Here is an 18616-nt window from a genome sequence, read left to right as displayed (position 1 = left end):
AGCAAACCTAGGGATGCTGAAGTCTCAGCCAGCACCTCTGACCTCTGAGCAGTGCTCTTGGAGGTTGTAGGGGGGCTGGGGGCAGCCAGGCCATCGTGGGGGTTGGGCTGGACTGCAATGAGGCTAAATCCTTGGCCCTCAGGGACCCCAGGGGCAGAGCAAGGCAGGTCAGCCACCCACACTCCTCTTGAATATCTCTCCTTCCTGGGGGAAGAGTCTAAAGTCGCCCGACCAGTGGGGACTTAGAACCCATGACTCAGGAGTTCTTGGCCCCCGAGAGCTCCTCTGGCCACTCTGCACAGGAAGGACCCATGGCGGGGGAGGGCATCCATGCAGACCAGTGGAAGAGAGACACCAGGAGACTACCCTGGGGATACCTCAGGTAGGAGAAGTGTGAACTCACTATGAATGGCCAAGGCCATCTCCAGGCTACTGAGTTCTTGCTAACTCACCTGCTGCTGCTCACCCACTTCAGCTAAAACAACATCATTTCTACACAAGTTTCTGAAGTCCAGTGACACTGAGGGGTGCCCATGGGAAGACGGTGGTTCCCTGTGCTTCCCCACCTTGGTCATGGGCACAGCAATCCCCCATCCAGCATCTGTGCTAGGGCTGCAGCCTTCTCTCAAGGTTTAAGGAGGACCCTCCTAAAAGAGGACGAGGGGTTCCAGTCACCCCAGAACAGCAGACACTATAGAACACAATTCGACACCGACTGGGATTTCTGGGGGCCCTGGTCAGGGCTGTCAAGCTGAGACCCCACACCCCCTCACTTCTTCAGTGAACTCGGGGGGTCAGAGGCTTGGTCTTCAGGGTGCAGTCTCAGGTGGGCAGAGGGAGGTGCCCGCATCCTGTGAAGACTCGAGGTGAGGACTAGAGGAGACTGAGGGTCCCCAGGAGATGCACGTGCCACCCTCCTGACAGTCCTGGTGAATCAGGGGGTGTGACATTCAGATGTAACCTCACTGATCCTGATGGGAGGGGAGAAGTGAGGGCCTGGGTCAGGTGCCCGGGTTCAGGTCAGCAGAGTGAAGGAACCCAGCTGTGATAGGAGTCAAGGTAGAACTCTGAAAGGGGCTCTGGTACCCCAGGACATCCAGGTCATCAGTGCTTTCAGCCCTGAGAGATCCTGGCAGGGTTATAGGAATGAGTCCCCTACTCCTGCTTGCCTCTCAGGGGTCCTGGCTAGGGAGGGCCTGGTTCGAAGTGGAGCAAGGTCAGGGACAGACAGTGGTGCCCAGATCTGCTGAGGGTCAAAGTGAAGAGCAGAAGGAGGGTTGAGGATGGCCAGGGGCATTATCTCAGCTTTGGGAAGCCCTGGGCATGGAGACTTGATGTCGTGTCCACAGACTCTCCCTGGGGGTCCCAGTAAAGTGATGGCCTTGGTGTGAGGGTCCCACCTCTGGTCAACAGAATTGGCATCCCCAGACCTGCCAGGGCTCAAGATGAGGACCTTTATGGAGGACACAAGGAATCCCACAGATCTCAGAACTTGCTGTCAGCCCAGGGTGACTCTGGTGGGGACGTGAGTACCAGGTCTCAGAGACACTGGAGACTTGATATAAGGGGCGAGGCCTCAGAGATTGGAGGGGAGAGTCTTAGATTCTGAAGCAGTTTAGGTGAGGACCCTGAGGGAGGACTGAGGGGATGCTGGACCCCAATCAGAGGAGACCAAGGGAAGCCGGTCCCTGCTGTCAGTCCTTGGTGGCCCTGGGTTACGATGAGTGCATTAGACATGGTCAGACTTCCTGACATCCAGGTCTCAGACTGGGGACCTCGTATATGTGGCAAGGCCTCAGGTGGGCCAATTCCCAGGTCCTTCAGGGTTTCAAGTTGAGGACCCTGAGGACGAACTAGGGGACCCTGTACCCCAATTAAATGAGACCTCAGAGAAGCCTGTCTCTGTTGTCAGTTCAGGGCTATCATGGAGTATGAGTGCAACGGACATGGTCTGACTTCTTGACATCCAGATCTTGGAGAGATGGGGCCCTGGTGTAAGGGGCAGGGCTTCAGCTGGGGAGAGGCGAGAAGCTCAGGTCCTGCCCAGAGGCAAGTTGAGGTGCCTGAAAGAGGACATAGGGGACCCTGAGTGAGGACCAATGGAACCCCACAAATCCCAACCCTTGTAGTCAGCCCTTGGAGACCCTGGTGTGAGATAAGCACACTAGGCCTGTCTGAATTCTTGACATGGGTGTCTCAGAGGACTGGGGACCTTGTGAAAGCAGTGAGGTCTCAAAATGACTGACCCTGCCTGGAGTCCAGACTCCATGCTAGGAATGACAGAGGTGGTTAGAACTTAAGACAGGGAGGTATCCTTGCCTTTGATGGGAGTCTTAGAGGCCTCAGAGTAGAGTGAACAGTTTCCTGACCTATGGCTTAGGGACCTCAGGATCTGAGGTGTTCGGCCACAGTGGGGAGTGTTCAGGCCTGCAGAGGGTGTACTCCTTGGATCCAGAGGGATAACTGAGCAAACTCCTGTCCCACCCCTGTGGTCAGTTTTGGGAGGCCAGGAGGGAGGTGAGGAAGAGCTGAGGATCGGGCATCTCCCCAGCCTAGGATCCACAGGAGGCCCTGGGCAGGTGCAGCCACATGTGGGGTCCATCAGCACTTTCTGTTCAGACTCAGGTCTTGTTCTTTGTTTCCCTGCAGGCCCCCAAAGGGGAGGGAATAGGTCATGCCAGGTGAAAGGTTAGCACTACACAGGGAGCCCTGAGGGGACCTCCCACCCCACAACTTGGGGGACCTCACAGATTCCCCCCCCTCCTACCAGCACGGAAGGCCCAGGGATATGTCTCAGTCTACCCCTGAGGTGTCCCCTCCATGTCTCTCACAGGAGCTCCAGGAGGCGAAGCAGAGGTCTGAGGACCATGTCCTGAGGTCAGAGATCAGAGGAGGTCCAGGCAGTGCCAGAAGTCAAGGTGAGGAGGGCGTCCTGAGTGTGCACCAGGGGCTCCCCTTCCCAGAACAGAAGGGAAACCACAAGGCCCATATCCCCACACCATGTCAGCCCAGGAACCTTTGGCTGTGCTGCCTGTACCCTGGGGAGACACCCCCCTCCTTCAGGTAGTCAGGTGTCCAGCTGCACAGGAAGCATGACCCTGTGAGGCTCAAGAGCACCCCTCAAGAGGAGACCTGTAAGTGGCCTGTGCCAGACTGCCCAGGATGTGTTTCTAAGGTGAGGCCGCTCACACCCCCTCTCTCCTCCAGACACATGGTCCATGTCTGTCCTCCTGCCTCACTCCTGTCTGTGGTTCAGTCCCAGGCATTGCACTTGGGATGAAGATGAGTGAGCTGAGCAATCCTGAGGAAGACCTTCAGGATCCAGGCAATCCCCAGGGCCAGGTAGAAGCACAGCTCCTGGGGTCTGAGGCAGGGAAGGCTGCATCCCCCTCAGCATCCTCTCCATCAGTCTCCTCCTCCACCCCTGTGGAGGTCTTGCCCCAGGAAGCTCTGAAAGAGATGATGGCTAACCTGGTGAAGTTTCTGTTCTTCAAGTATTGTACCAAGAAGCTGACCTTTAAGACCAAAGTACTGAATACAATCCTCATGGGTAATCAGGACCACCCCTGTGGTCTTCTATAAAGCCACCTCATGCCTGGCAGCTGGTCTTCGGCATGGTGGTGAAGGAGGTGGACTCCAGGGAGCACGGTTACATCTTGGTCCCCACCCTGGGCCTTACCTGCGATGCGATGCAGAGCAGTGGGCAGAGCATGCCCAAGGCTGGACTCTTGGTGCTGGTCTTCAGCCTGATCATCTGAAATGGAAACTGTACCCCTGAGGAAGTGGTCTGGGAAGCACTCAGCAGGATGGGGGTATGTCCCGGGTGGGAGCAATCTATTTTTGGGGAGCCCAGGGAGCTGCAGACCCACGTGTGGGTGCAGGAAGGTTACCTGGAGTACCGGCAGGTGCTTGACAGCGACCTTACTCGCTATGAGTTCCTGTGGGGTCCCCGGGCCTATGCAGAGACTAGCAAGTGGCAAGTAACAGAGTATCTGCTCAGGGACAACAAAAGGATTTCAAGGGTCTTCCAACCCCCATCTGCAGAGGCTGTGAGGGAGGAGGAAGAAGGGCCCTGAGCCAGAGAAGCAGCCAGGTGATCCTTCCGTCTGTGATTGAAGAGGAAGCAGTCAGCCTTCTCAATAGTGTGGGCCCAGGTCAGTTGGGGAAACCTGGTGTGTAGTACTTTTGGGTTCCTGTTCTCCATGATGATATGGAGATTCATCTCTGTTTTCTTTAGGAATTGTTCAAATTTTTTTTTTTTCAGCTGAAAACTTAATAAATTTCAATATATAATTGTGAATGAAATTGATCACACTTGAATTTGTGATTCAAGTTTAAGGACCCAGTTTAAGGACCAGAGTTTTGCTGTTTTGTAAAAGAGATTGGAAACTGTCTCATTTTATTTTGTGAACCTGAGCAAGGTAATGTGGATTAGAATTACAATTATTTTGCACATGTAAACTTACTTAGCAGTATACAGTTGGTGGAAGAATTAGAAAATAATAAAAGAAATTATTGTAGTGAATTCTTGCTTCTTATACTTTTAGTCTGTCCTTTTCTACAGCTAACCCATGTCTGTTTACTTGGATTTTGCTGGATATTATTTAAGAAAGTAGGAAGAAATTGATGAGATTAATAAGCTCCCTGATTCCTTGTCAGGAAGCATTTAGCAGGAGGCTTCCTGTGTGCTGTTTTGGATCTGTCAGGAATTCTCTGTTCCTTTTTAATTCCTGAATATTCAGCAATTAAGAGGAGAGGCAAGCCTCTCCCAGGGCTGAAGAATCCAGGCATTCCCTTCATTAGTTTTTCTATACGGTGATAAGTACCCTCTTCCTTTTTATGAACCATATGGTAAAAGTGATTATTTACAACTCTCTCTCTCTTTAATATGGATTGCCTATGTTTTGTAAGTCTGAAATTTTAATCTTTATCTTTGCTGAGAATAACTACAGTATATATGCCCACACCATGTTGATTAAAACACCTTTGCTCCATCAGAGCTTTGGTCCCTGTCTCTCTCTGTCTCTCTGTCTCTGTCTCTCTCTCTCTCTCTCTCCCTCCCTCCCTCCCTCCCTCCCCCCTCCCTCCCTCTCCCTCTCTCTCTCTCTCTCTCTCTCCCTCTCTCTCTCAGGCTATTTCTTTGGAGTGCAGAGGCTCTCTGAGTTCACTTTCCTGCCCAGGCTTCTAAGACCCTCTCGAGAAGGCACTCTGCACCTTCACCCCATCGAGAGGGCTCCTGAGGCCTCCATGAACAGAACAAGCCCCATTTTATTGGCTTTCTGCATAAACCAAGGAATATCAGCCTCTTTCTCTCTCCTTTACTTTCTTATTGGTCGACTCCGGACCACCAGATTCTAATCCACTAAAAGACCTCAACAATCCCTGGCTCATTTATTCCACAGACCTTCATGGAGCCTCTGTTCTGTGGGAAGCTCTGTGTTAGCAGTGGAGACACTGGGAGAAGCAGGACACACCCACACTTAGAGTGGGAGTCTAAAGTCACTCTGAGGGTCCAAGGCCATCTCCAGGCAGCTGAGTTCTTGCTAACTCACCTGCCACTCCTTATCCTCTTGGGCTAAAAGATATTGTTATCTTCTGGTGACCGCTGAGGGGACCCCCATGTGAAGGTGAGTTGTTCCCTGTGCTCCCCCATGGTCATGGGCATAGCATGCCCCATCCAGCATCTGTGCTTGGACTGCACCTTTCTCTCAAGGATTAAGGATGCCCCTTCTTGAGTGAGGATGAGGGGGTCCAGGCACCCCAGAATAGAAGGCCCCATAGAATACAACTCCACCCCTACTGGGCCTCTTGGGGGCCCTGGTCTGGGTTGTCAGGCTGAGACCTCATGCCCCCTCACTTCCTCAGTGAACTCAGGGATTCAGAGGCTTGGTCTTTGGGAAGCAGTCACAGGTGGGCAGATGGAGGAGCCCTTGTCCTGCAGAGACTCGAGGTGAGAACCAGAGGAGACTGAGGGTTCCCAGGGAATATATGTGCTGCCCTCCTGACAGCCCTGGGAGACCAGGGTGGAAGGAGTCCAGATGTGACATCACTGATCCCAATGGGAGGGGAGAAGTGAGGACCTGGGTTAGGTACCTGGGTTCAGGACAACAGAGTAAAGGAACCCAGCTGTGCTAGGAGTCAAGGTAGAACCCTGTGGGGGGGGCTCTGGGACCCCAGGACATCCAGGTCATCAATGTTCTCAGCCTCTGGAGTCCCCAGCAGGGTTGGGGGAATGAGCCACCTACTCCAACTTGCCTCTCAGGGGTCCTGGCTAGGGAGGGCTGGATCTAAGGGGAGCAATGTCGAGGTGAGAAGGTGGTACCCAGACCTGCTGAGAGTCAAAGTGAAGAGCAAAAGGAGGGTTGAGGATGGCCAGGGGCATCATCTCAGCTCTGGGAAACCCTGGGCATGGAGCCCTGACTTCATGTCCACAGACTCTCCCTGAGGGTCTTGATGCAGTGACGGCCTTGGTGTGAGAGTCCCACCTCCATTCAACACAAGGGGCATCCCCGGAACTGCCAGGACTCAAGATGAGGACCTTGATCAAGGACACAGGGAGCCCCACAGGTCCCAGAACCTACTGTCAGCCTGGGGCTGCATGAGAACAAGGTCTCAGGAACATTGGAGAGTTGATTTAAGGGGAGGGGGCCTCAGAGATTGAAGAGGAGATTCTTAGGTTCTGAAGGAGTTTAGGTGAGTATCCTGAGGGAGGACATAGGGGACCACTCAAGAGGAGACTTTAAGCAGCCTGTGTCAGACCATCCAGGGTGCATTTCTCAGCCGAGGCCTGTGGTCCCAATCTGTCCCCCTGTGTCACTCCTGTCTGTGTTTTGATACCAGGGATCATGCTTGTGGTCAAGATGAGTAAGCTGAGAAGCCAAGCGAGCCTGAGTAAGACCTTGAGGACCCAGGTGAGGCCCAGGTCCCGGTGGAGGCACAGCTCTTGGGGGCTGAGGCAGGTGAGGCTGCATCCCCCTCGGCCTCCTCCACCCCTGGGGAGGGCAGCCACTCTGCATGCTATGAGTTCCTGTGGGGTCCCCAAGCCTATGTGGAGACCAGCAAGTGGCAAGTCATGGCGTTTCTGCTCAGAGTCAACCAAAGTGCTTTGAGGGAGGAAAAGGGGGCCTGAGTCAGAGCAGCAGCCAGGTGATACTTCCCTCTGTGATTGAAGAGGGGGTGGTCAGCCTTCTCAGAAGTGAGGGACCGGGCCAGTTGGGGGGACTGGTTTGTAGCATCTTTGGGTTCCTCATGACTATGATGACATGGAGATTCATATCTGTTTTCATTACAAAATTTCCAAACTTTGACAGTTTAATAGAAGGCTAAATAACCTTTAATGTCTTAGTTTGTGAATGATGAGGATCAAAATGTGTTTGTGGTTACCCATTTCAAGTACAAGAGTTTTGCTCTTTTGTAAAAGAGATTGGTCATTCTTCCATTTTGTTCTGTGATCCTGAAAGGGATTCATTGGAATTGGAATTAGAACTGTTTTGGAAACATGAGCTTACTTAGCAGCAATATTGATGGGGTAAGATTTAAATAATAATAAAGTGATCATAGTGAATTCATGTTTCTGTCCTTTGTAGGTATCATTCTCAAAAATTAAGTTATCTCTGTTTATTTGGATTTGTCTGGGTTATTTAAGGAAGTAGAAGACAACTAATCTGAGCCACCTGCCCAAGGGCTAATTTATTCCAAAGACCTTTACAGAGCCTCTGCTCCCTGAAAGGTTGTGTTAGCAGTGGGGAACTAGGAAAAGCAGGACAACCCTCACTCCTAGAGCGATGGTCTAGGAGCCAGAGTCACAAGAGAAAGTTGGAGAGACGTCCACTAGTCCCATAGAACAAGGGAACATGGAGCAGGGCAGTGAGGCTCCAGGAGGAGCACCTGCAGGTTGGTGCCTGAGCCAGGATGGTGTGGGGCCTTGGAAAACTGGGTTCCTTCTGTGAGAGGTGATTGTGATGAGGCTGGATGGTGGCACCCCTCAGTATTGCATTGTGTCTTGGGGGTGATGGGAAAGTCTGAAAGGGATCCTTGCTGTGAGGTGTCCTTTTGCATCTTGGATAAAGCCCAGAGAGATCTCTTTCTGGGGCAGGAAGGAAGGGGTCCTGGCTCTTATCACATTGCTGTTGACCGCAGGGGTAAAGGAGGTGTTTTCCACCCCATACCTGCAAGGAATCCTGGAGAACTTTGGTCACACTCCCTTGAAGTGATGCCTAAGCAATCCATGGAACTACCCTCTCTTTCCTGGTACTGCAGATCCAGAACCCAAGGTGTTAATGAGCTTTAAATTATCTCTTTTTGTAATTGGCCATTAATCAAACACTTTAACTTTGTGGGGATGCAATGAAGGAATATAAGGGTTTGGATGGAAGACCAGCTGGGACAGAGGCAAAGACTGGTTCTTGCTTTGCCTGCTGGAACACTCCTCAACACCCAAAATTAACAGGCCCTATAACTGGAAATGGGGCTTCTGGGGTAGCTCAAAGGATAAAAACATGCTTGCATTGTGTGTTACCTGGGCTCAAGCCCTGAGTCAGGAAGATCACCTGGAGTAGAGTATGGCAACCCACTCCAGTATTCTTGCCTGGAGAATTCCATGGACAGAGGACACAGGTGGTCTATAGTCCATGGAGTCTCAAAGAATTGAACATGACTGAGCTAATAATGGAGAAGGCAATGGCAACCCACTCCAGTACTCTTACCTGGAAAATCCCATGGATGGAGGAGCCTGGTAGGCTGCAGTCCATGAGGTCGCTAGGAGTCGGACATGACTGAGTGACTTCACTTTCACTTTTCACTTTCATGCATTGGAGAAGGAAATTGCAACCCACTCCAGTGTCCTTGCCTAGAGAATCCCAGGAATGGGGGGGCCTGGTGGGCTGCCATCTCTAGGGTTGCACAAAGTCGACTGAAGACATGACTGAAGCAATGCAACAGCAGCAGCAGCAGGAGCAGCAGAGCTAATAATACTATGGTCCACTATGGCCTAACTGGAAAAAGTTACCTTGTTTTATTTATGAATAATCATGTTTGGCTGATTAGCTATTCCACATCCTATTGAGGTGTATATTCTGTGACATGACCTGGACCACAGAGCAGCCAACCCCTTCCCACAGTGGCGAGTGGAGAAGTGTCTGTGGGCAAGTGTGAGAGATTCCTGCCATGCTATCACAGTGCCAATGGCCGCCAGGCCCTGCCAGCAGCATCACATACCTCAGGCACATTCTGCAGCCCAGTATATGGGTTCCTCAAACCAGCTGTCTTTACAGACGAACTTAGGCCATGGGGCTTGGGCATCTTCCCAGGATCACATGCTAGTGAGGGCCTGGGTGGGCTCAGAGCCTTGGTCTCAACTCCTCTGTAGCCCCCACCCTTCCCGCCCACCCCAGGAAACTGTCTCACCTTCTAACTTCTCATGCCTTTCTCTTCTCAGTGCTACACAATACCTCTCAGGTGACAAAAAGCAGGTCTGTGGAAGGAAGGGGACAAGGAGAATAAGAAGCACTGTGGGGCTGCTCTGTGATTTGCTGAAAACTGACTCTGCCAGGGGCTGGCATCTCTGTCCAGTCCCAGCGCCTCCCACCTGAGGGCGTCGCCCTGTCCCTGTTGCTGCCATGGGGCCTGCTGCCCAACTGAACCTGCCAGGCTGACCAGCTTCTCACCGAGAAGGAGGGAAGGAGGGTCTGACCTTATGGCCCCAGTGTCCAGTAGGATAAGGCCCCTACAGGAGCCTCCTCTAATACAGGAGAAAAGTTGACATGGGCAGACCCCCAAGGCTCCAGGTCTCCACAGGCACAGTGAGGGTGCAGAGCACCTGGAGGTCTTCTGGGCTGGGCACACCAGGGCATGGACCATAAGCACAAGGGCAGGAGAGTGAGGCTGAGAAGGGCAGGCCTTGGACATCATGAGGGCTTGTGTGTACACAACGCAAATATCCTGAGCCAAAGCTGACAGAAACTCCTCGGTCCCATGCAAACCTACTGACAGGGCTCGGATGGTGACTGGAGGGGACAGAAAAGGCAGCTCCCTCAGGACCCAGGGAGTGAGGAGGGGCCCCAAGTCGGGGGGGGGCAGGAAAGGACACCTAACCAGGCTGCCACAGACACCATGGTCTTTGGTCCCCTTCAGAGGACCCACCAGGGGCCCCCACAAATGATCACAGCCTCCAGGGCTGTGTCCCAATCCAATGAGCCAATCTGAAAGAATATTTTGTCAACCTGTTTAGGAGCACAAAGGCAAGGGAGCAAGCCCAGGTCAAGGCCTGTGACCTCTATTCTGGCCACCAGTCCTCAGACTGAAAGGCCCTGGGTGAGCCTCTTCCACATCCTCTTAGCTCTTCCCTTTTAGACACCAGGCAGTAGCCCTCACACAGGGCAAATGGCCTTGCTGAGTGGCAGAACTGGGGGGACACAGTCTCTACGGGGACAGTACTAAAGGGTCCTCACACCATGGGCCTTTCCAAGGTACCAGTCTATCCCCTACACGGTGATTTTGAAGACCAGTGACCCACAAAGGTCAGAGAACATACATCTTCAAACCCTCTGCCCTATCGCCCATGTGTGGTGAAGACAGATGACACTCACTGGAGTTTCATCCTGTCCCACTCTCACCCATTTTCAAATATAGGTAGATGGGGCTTCCTTTGGTTACATCTCACTCAACAAGTCAGACATGTCCCTGGGAGTGAGTGTGTGTAAAGGAGGCCCTTTGAAAAGTGCCCAACCCGTGAGCCAACTAAATCATTTGACATACCTGCCATCTGGGTAAGGGAGAACAGGTCCACAGTGGTGGTGGGGACAGCAACAGGAGCAGAGAAGATAAGAGATGGTCTCAGAGAGGACCAATGAAGTGCTTGTTTTAAACAAAAGAGGCTGTACCTTGAGCCCCTAATCAAGTCCTTCAAAGGGCAGGTACCCACAGACATGCAAGTTGGACATGGGAGGCAGGACCAGGGGTAGCAGAAGCCCAATCACTCCACTGATGAAAGGAAACAGTCATTTTGAGGCAGTCTCCAGGGTGGCTGAATCCAAGGCTCTGGAAAGGGGACGAGAAAAGCACACACACAGGTGTTCCCAAAGTGAGGACTCTATGGCCACAAGAGCAATCTTTATGGGAAAAAATGGAAACTGAAGACAGCACCCTGTGATTTGCAGTGGGATGATGTCTGGGAGTAGGCAGAGCTCAGGAGGCTGCAAGTTCAGCAGAGCACCTGGCTGTACCCTACCACACAGTGTCCTGGGGAGTCTGTGTCTCAGGTACTTGGGGAACAGTCAAGTGGAATGTGAAGTCATTCCCACTGTGCTCAAGCACAGCCCTCCTGTGGGGACAGCTTGATCTGAGGGGCAATGGGGGCAGGACCACAGGACTCTGACTTTGGGGCCATCTGAATGGGACCTACCAACCGGCAGTACCATTCAGAAGAGACCAAATCCAGAAGAGGGGCAAGACCATAGCCGAGGGTATGGGGGGTGGGACCACCAAATCAGGCTAGGCCAAACAGCCCCCTATGGACCCCATCTTCTGGAAAGGACAGTTGCCAGGGGCCTATCTGACCCATTGGGTCTCTCCCAGTGATAGCTAAGCCAGGACTCTCCAGGGCCTGGCCCTTTAGCAGAAGCCAACCACAGCCCTCCCCATTGGTAGGGAGGGGGGGTGGAACAGGGGCACATTTGTCAACCCATCCAGGGCCTGGCCCTCTGAAACAAGGGGCCTGGCAGCAGATGGGAGCCTTTTCAGGCAACCTGAAACATACTTTTCTGTACTTTCAGACAAGAGATAAGCTGGGGATCCCATCTCCATTCCCAGACTCCCTCCCCAACACTGGGCTGGGGCTGCCTCTCCACATCACCTCTGTGACATCATGAACCAGTTAAGGAAGCTGACCACTTAATTGGCTGCCTGTCCCATGACCCAGATTCTAGAATTTCCAGAGAGTATTTATGGGGCACCTCAACCCTGGTCTGAGGCCCTTCTGCCCTGAGTGCTCACTGCTTCGGTAGAGAATGCTCCTGAACTAGATTGGCTCCATGACTACTCAGAGTTCCCATGAGGCACACACAGCCCCGCTGGCCCCATCAACTGATGGGGCACCTGCAGCAGGGCACTGCCTTGATGTCTCCCCAGATCCAAAAGTAGATTCAGGGGAGGCTTTGGAGAAGCAGTGGGACCAACCAGAGAGCCTAGATCCAGGCTCCCAAGATAACCCGCCCCCCACAGGGCCCTAACCCAGTAACAGCCAACAAGGAAGAGAACAACACCGTCCTCAGGCTGTCCTTCCCCAGGAAGCTCCGGATGATCATGGAGGATGCAGCCTTCACCTCTGTGCACTGGAACAAGAAGGGAGACACGGTGGTCATCGAAGCAGATCTCTTCCAGAAGGAGGTCCTTCAGCACAGAGGTACAAACAGCATCTTTGAGACAGACAGCATCAAAAGCTTCATCCGTGAACTGAACCTGTAAGGGTTCAGTAACATCCGCCCTCTGGGTCACTCTTCAGGGAAGAAGAAGATGATAGTAATATAGAAAGCCCTTCCGGGGAGACTAGACTTGATGACCCAAGTGCTGGACAGGTTTCATTTCTTAGAATTTTTTCTCGTGAGATGGTAGTTAAGGAAAGAGGAGAAAGCAGGGCTTATCATGTTCCACGAATCCCCTTAGGACCCACAGGGGTGACTCCAGACCTTGAGAGGCCAGTTGATGTCAGGGACCATCAGTAACACCTCAACTGAGGCTGGCCCCAGGGGAGATCTAGGGAGAGCCCTTGCTTGGGCCTCATAACCTGCCAGGAATGAAGAGACCTTGTCTTCATAGTTAGCAAGGCTGGGACGGTGGTGGGAAGGAGGGCAGTGAGGAACAGCTATTCTCCCCAAAGATGGCTAAAGTGATTCATTTCCTTTTAGATCTATCGCAACTCCAACTTTCAGAGAGCCTCTCCTCCTACAGAACATCCGGTGGAAAGACAACCCCAGAACAACTGCTTAGCTCATCACCAGCACAACAACGAGCCCAAAGAGAAAGAAGCATGCAGTAGCGACCAGACACTTTCCTCGATTCCATCATGAGTCCACCCAAGAGGCTGACAAGAAGGCCCAGGAGAGAATGCCAGCTGCTCAAGGAATCCCTGGCCAGTTCTCATTTGCGTTCTGTGGCCTTTGGTTTATGGGCAGTGTAGCCTTGCAGGCTGGAGCAAACCATCTCCCCAGTGAGCAGGACGGCCTCAGTGGTGAGGGCATGTCCAGTAACGCCACATCTGTATCTCTGGCTACTGCTGGAAGGGACACCTCAGGGTAACTGCCCAAGAGCCCCCCAGGGTACCCAGGTTATGGTTCAATGATGACTATGTACACCTATTTTTCGTAATGATGGCGGCTGTTTCAGTTGTGGCCCAAGATGAGGCCTCTGAGGCACTCAATGGCACCCCATTCCAGTACTCTTGCCTGGAAAATCCCATGGATGGAGGAGCCTGGTGGGCTACAGTCCATGGGGTCGATAAGAGTCAGACACGACTGAGTGACTTCACTTTTGCTTTTCACTTTCATGCATTGGAGAAGGAAATGGCAACCCACTCCAGTGTTCTTGCCTGGAGAATCCCAGGGACAGGGGAGCCTGATAGGCTGCCGTCCATGGGGTCGCACAGAGTCAGACACGACTGAAGAGACTTAGCAGCAGCAGCAGCAGCAACAGAGGCAGAGGAGGAGCAGTAGGAGTCCTCAGATTACAAATGTGCCCTCTGTGAGCAGTTCAAGAACAACCCCAATCCCTGAGCTGCCAGGACCCCAATGACACTCAAAAGCACTCTCTTGTAATCAAAAATATATTTCTGGGTCTAATAAAGTATAGCAAAACTCCAAAGGAGTAAATAAAGAATCGAATGAGAACTGCGAGTCTGTGTTCTTTCTATCTGTCCATGCTATTCACACACGGCATTGGGTGAGCCAGATGAGGCTGGAAGCCCACGCCCCAGGCAGGCCTCAGTCCAGTCCCCATGGTCCCTTTTCATCTGAAGCAGCAGCGTTTCACACCCTCAGCCAAGAGTGTGGCTCCCAAGCAGAGCGCTGAGGCCAGCCCAGGATGGGCTGGTCCCTGGGCCTTGCCTGACACACAGCAGAAGTGCCAGTCTGGCTCCTGACCATGGGGGCATCACCTTTAATGAGTCATGTACCCTGAAGCAGAAGGGGCTCCTCCTGGGTCCCCTGATGATGCCACAAGTTTCTGGTTAGCAGCTGAGCATCTGTCTCCAGCTCCTGATCCAAGGGCCTCCCCAAGAGGCCCACCAGAAAGCAGGGTCACCCCACCAGCCAAGGGCCTTGTAAGCACATGACCCCAAACCCAAAAACAAGTACAAGGTTTCCACAAGGTGAACACTAGCCCTTGTCATTCTGCTCTCACAGCTGTATTTAGGAGCCTGTCTTTGGATCAGGAATGGCCAGACACTGTAACCAACTCACACACTTTGTGACCCAAGGGACACTTTACAGTAGGGCAAGGGTCACCTGCAAGGACACACCGCATCCTGTTTCAGGGCCACTGGGCCTCTCTGCCTGCCAAAGGCCTCACCGGCTGCTCATGCTCAGCCCAGCCCCCAGCCTTCCCCATCACCCCCTGGTCACTGTTCCAACATCAGGGAGATTGGACCAGAACATAGAGGGAAAAACACTGACTGGTTTCCTAACAACACATTTCTCTCAACCACCCAGACCCAGCAGGGCCAAAACGAGTGGTGACACCATTTTACTGTAAAGGTCAAGGTCCTGGAGACTCATGCTGAGTCCAGAGCAGCACCACATGAGGGGTGTCCCGGCCCCCCGACCTGCACCAAGTTTGCAGCACATCCCAGGGTGGGGCTGATTTAGACCTGAACCATGTCCAGGGCACAGCCGTGACTGGACAGTGTCACTATGTGCAGGTCTCTTGGTCACCTTCCTCTCGAGAGCCCAGCCTGGACAGGCCTCCTCCTCAAAGGGGATCAGGTGCTCCAGGATGTCCACCTAGAAGATATCCTTACCACCCCTCCCAGGGATGGGCTGCAGCATCCAGCAGGGGTGGTGAGCACAGTCAGGTACTTCTGTTCCAGTTTGCATAGCAGGGCTTGATTCTCCAGCTCCTCCACCTCATCAAGTCTAGGTTTTCTGGGCACAGCAAAGTGTCCCCAATGTCCATGAGACCTGTGTACAAAGACAGGACATAGAAGGAGAACAAGGTGACTCAAAGTCACACTTGCTAGAGATTAAGACCATATTATGGAGGGGACCTGAGGTCAACTGGGTCCTCTGGTTGAACATTTCAGATGGACTCACCTGGGCAAAGGGAATTCGGGGTTAGGCCAAGTGAGGAGGGAATGAAATGAAAGGGAGAGGCCTGGTGCTCCATGAACCCACCAGGCCATAGGCAGGTCTCAGTCTGCCCACTGAAGGCTGCAGGGACAGAGCAGGAGGGCCCTGGCAGGGAGCCTGCGGACATCAGGTCCCTAAGGGATTCACCAGCAGACAGGTGTTGCTGTGGGGCCTCACTCCTGGGGAGTCAGGGGACTTGCTCAGGCCCGGCTGCAGGAAGTGGGGGTATGGAACCCAGGCTGGGTACCTTCCTGGCTATGGTCTCTGCCAGGCACACACACACACATGTGGGGATACACACACAGATACACACAGAGACAAGTGCCATGTGCAGACCTGGATGTGCCTCTTCCTCAGAGCACAAACAGGGACTGGGGCCCAGACTGGGGGTCAAGCACTTCAGCCACCGTCTCCCAGCCCAGGGACCCTTGCTGTCCCTATGAAGAAACCTCAGCTCCCCCACTCCCCCCCACAACCAGTTAAAAAGAAAACAAACAAGCACAACCAGGCTGAGATAGAGGGCAGCACCCGGGGCCTTGGAGGCAGCGCAGGGCAGGGCGTCATTTGCCCACAATCACTCTACGGCCAAACTTGTCCCCATCCTGTAGCAAGGCCTGGATCTGGGCAGGGCTCATCCCCAGCCTCTGCTCCAGCAGCTCCTGCCAGGCAGCGTCCTCCCAGTCCCAGTGCACCATGTGGACAGCCAGGAGACAGTGCTGGTGGCCACCATAGCATGGGCCACCACCGCATCCCCAGGGTCTTGACACTGTTTAAGATGAAACCTTCATAAGGCTACTGGAAGGACAGACAGCCAAACTTCATCTCCCAGGGCTCCCAGGACCTCATGTGGCTGCAAATACACAGAACCACAAAGTTTAGGAGCCTGACACAGCAGCCTCCAAGCTCACAGCCCTGGGCTGGACCTCAGCCCCGGGCCAGACCTCAGCTTCACTTGCTTGAGCTTCCTCCATGTCTACTGACACAGAAAGAGGGGGGTGTTGTCAGAGAGGGCTGACTCCTTCCATCCGTCTCCACGTGGTCTGCTGACAGGTGGGTGGCAACCCAAAGGGCGCATCTATCACACGGAGGCTGTGGGGAGGTCAGGAAGGAGGGTACTATAACAGGAGAGAGGCATGTAGTGAGTTCCAAGACAGAGGGCCCCAAAACACTGGGAGCACTGAGGAGGGAGGTCAAGCCCCCTGGCTTCACAGCCCAGAGGCTGGGCTTTAGTCCTCTCCCAGCACAGACAAACACTGTCCTGGGCTTGACTTCCCCCACCCCCAGTGAACACCCCCACCCCTGAGCTCCCGGCCTCATCTCTGTCCATGCTCTGTAGATCCTCCATCTTAAACCAAGGCTGATGAAGGCAGATCTGTGCTAACCAACCTGGCCTCGGCTCTGGGGCTGCCCTGGACCTCAGATGGCCCTACCAGGTGTCTTCCCCATGTGATTGGGAGTCACCTTCTTCCCAGCCCTTCCTGCACCACTTCTCCACTATCAGCAGATGCCCCAGCCTGTGCTGAGAGCCTCAAGAAAGAACAAAGGAGAGCAGAAACTACTGGAACAGGCATGCTCTGTGTCATCACCAGGGCCTGGGATGGCACCACACAGGGATTACAGAATTCAAACCTCAAATAATCTGCTAGGTTACTGTCACCTTGTTCCATGGCTGAGGAGGCGCTGACACATAGAGACACAGCCCATGACTGCAGGGGACCTGACCACATGCACCTCCATTCTCACTTCTTTTCTTGTACCTGGAGGGGTGTCCCTGTTCACTGGAGCAGGGTGAAGGCGGAGGAGCAGAGCCGCGGATCTGAACCTCAGCAGGGTCTCAGCACCTCGCAAGGAGACTCCATTTCCATGTGGCTGTGAGGATGGGGACAAGATCCCAGAGGAACCCAGCCCAGGGCCTCCCAGGCCTTTCCTTCCCTGAGCACAGCAGAGTCACAGTTCTCCCAGGCCCACAAGGCCCCACATGATATGGCTCCTACCCTGGCAGCCTGCTCTCCTCACCCCTGGATTCAGCCCTGGTAGCCATGAAAGCCGTCCTTCCATCCTTGGAACATTCCAGTGTGTTCCTTTCTCAGAGCCTTTGTAGGGTGTGAGGAGTCACATCCTGTCCCCTCAGAGTCAGGTGCTGGAGTCCCAATCCCAAGTACCTTGGCTTGACCTTACAGACAAAGGAAAGGTCTTCACAGAGGTGATGGGGGTCAAGCGATCTCATTAGGATGGACCCTGCTATAACAGGACGCCTGTCCCCATACAAAGGACACATTTAGAGACAGGCACACAGAAGAACTGGGGTGAAAATGAAGGCAGAGCTCTCCAAGTCCAGACTCGCCCTCCATGCCAGCAAAGCCCCAGAAGTGAGGGGTAGAGATGAGACAGACTCTCCCCACAGCCTTCAAGAGAACCAACATCAGTCGACACCTCGACCTTGGCTCCCGGCCTCCTGAACCAACATGGTTTGTAGTTTGAGCCACCCAATGCGATCTTGATGTGACTCCCAGCAATTGGAGACAGAGGGTCAGCCCTGCCTGGACATCTCTCTGCAGGGGAAAAGGGGGATGGGGGATGGCTTCTCCACCCCCAACACCTCGGGCTCACTCCTCCACATCTGCACATCTTCATGTGTCTGTTTTCCCCCTTACACAGTGTCTATTTACACCTCCCAGCATTGGGGGCCCAACAAGTTACTGACACTTCCCTCCTGATGGAAGGGAAGGGAAATCTCATTCTGCCAATACAGCCACTCGATGGGACCACACACTCACTGACTGAAGAGCCATGCAGGAGGAGGCCAGGGGCACAGGGCACACCCCAAAGGTGTTGACACACACCAGCAAATGGTCTTCTGCAAAGGCTCCCCCGTGTCCACTCCTCCAACCACAGGCAAGGGTACCATGTCCTCACGCCCTGGATGGCCTCAAGCATCATCATTCCATTGAACCTCTGCCCACCCCCTGGGTGACAAAGGGTCACCCTCTTCACTGAGTCTGGCTTGGTTACCAGGGAACCTGGTTGATCCCTGAGTCATGGCCATTGCTCTCTTCTACTGGGGTATGTGACTTGAACCCAGGTTTGTCCAGTTTTTGCCATTAAGTTTCTGAACCAAGCGAACCCCTTCCTCCTGCGTGCCTCCAAATCTCACCTGTGTGGGTGGAATCCCTGAGCAAGAAGGGGCTGTAAGCACTCCTACCACTCAAAGCAGAGAGTGCCTGCTTGGTGGCCAGAGGAGAAAACACTCTTCTGCCTGCTTGTCTGGGCATCTTCACCCA

The 18616-nt window shown here is 53.5% G+C and overlaps 2 pseudogenes; one reads left to right on the top strand and one right to left on the bottom strand.

The window, feature by feature from the left end:
- The first annotated feature begins 3282 nt into the window (after positions 1-3282).
- Positions 3283-4076, top strand: LOC106700609 (melanoma-associated antigen 10-like; annotated as a pseudogene).
- A 10914-nt stretch (positions 4077-14990) lies between these two features.
- On the bottom strand, positions 14991-16157 carry LOC102274153 (protein EOLA1-like; annotated as a pseudogene).
- Between the last annotated feature and the right edge of the window lie 2459 nt (positions 16158-18616).

Source organism: Bos mutus, unplaced genomic scaffold (genome assembly GCF_027580195.1).
Source record: "Bos mutus isolate GX-2022 unplaced genomic scaffold, NWIPB_WYAK_1.1 CTG212, whole genome shotgun sequence".
Taxonomy (NCBI): Eukaryota; Metazoa; Chordata; class Mammalia; order Artiodactyla; family Bovidae; genus Bos; species Bos mutus.
Note: the sequence above shows the minus strand (reverse complement) of the source record. Positions and strands in the feature narration are given on the sequence as shown.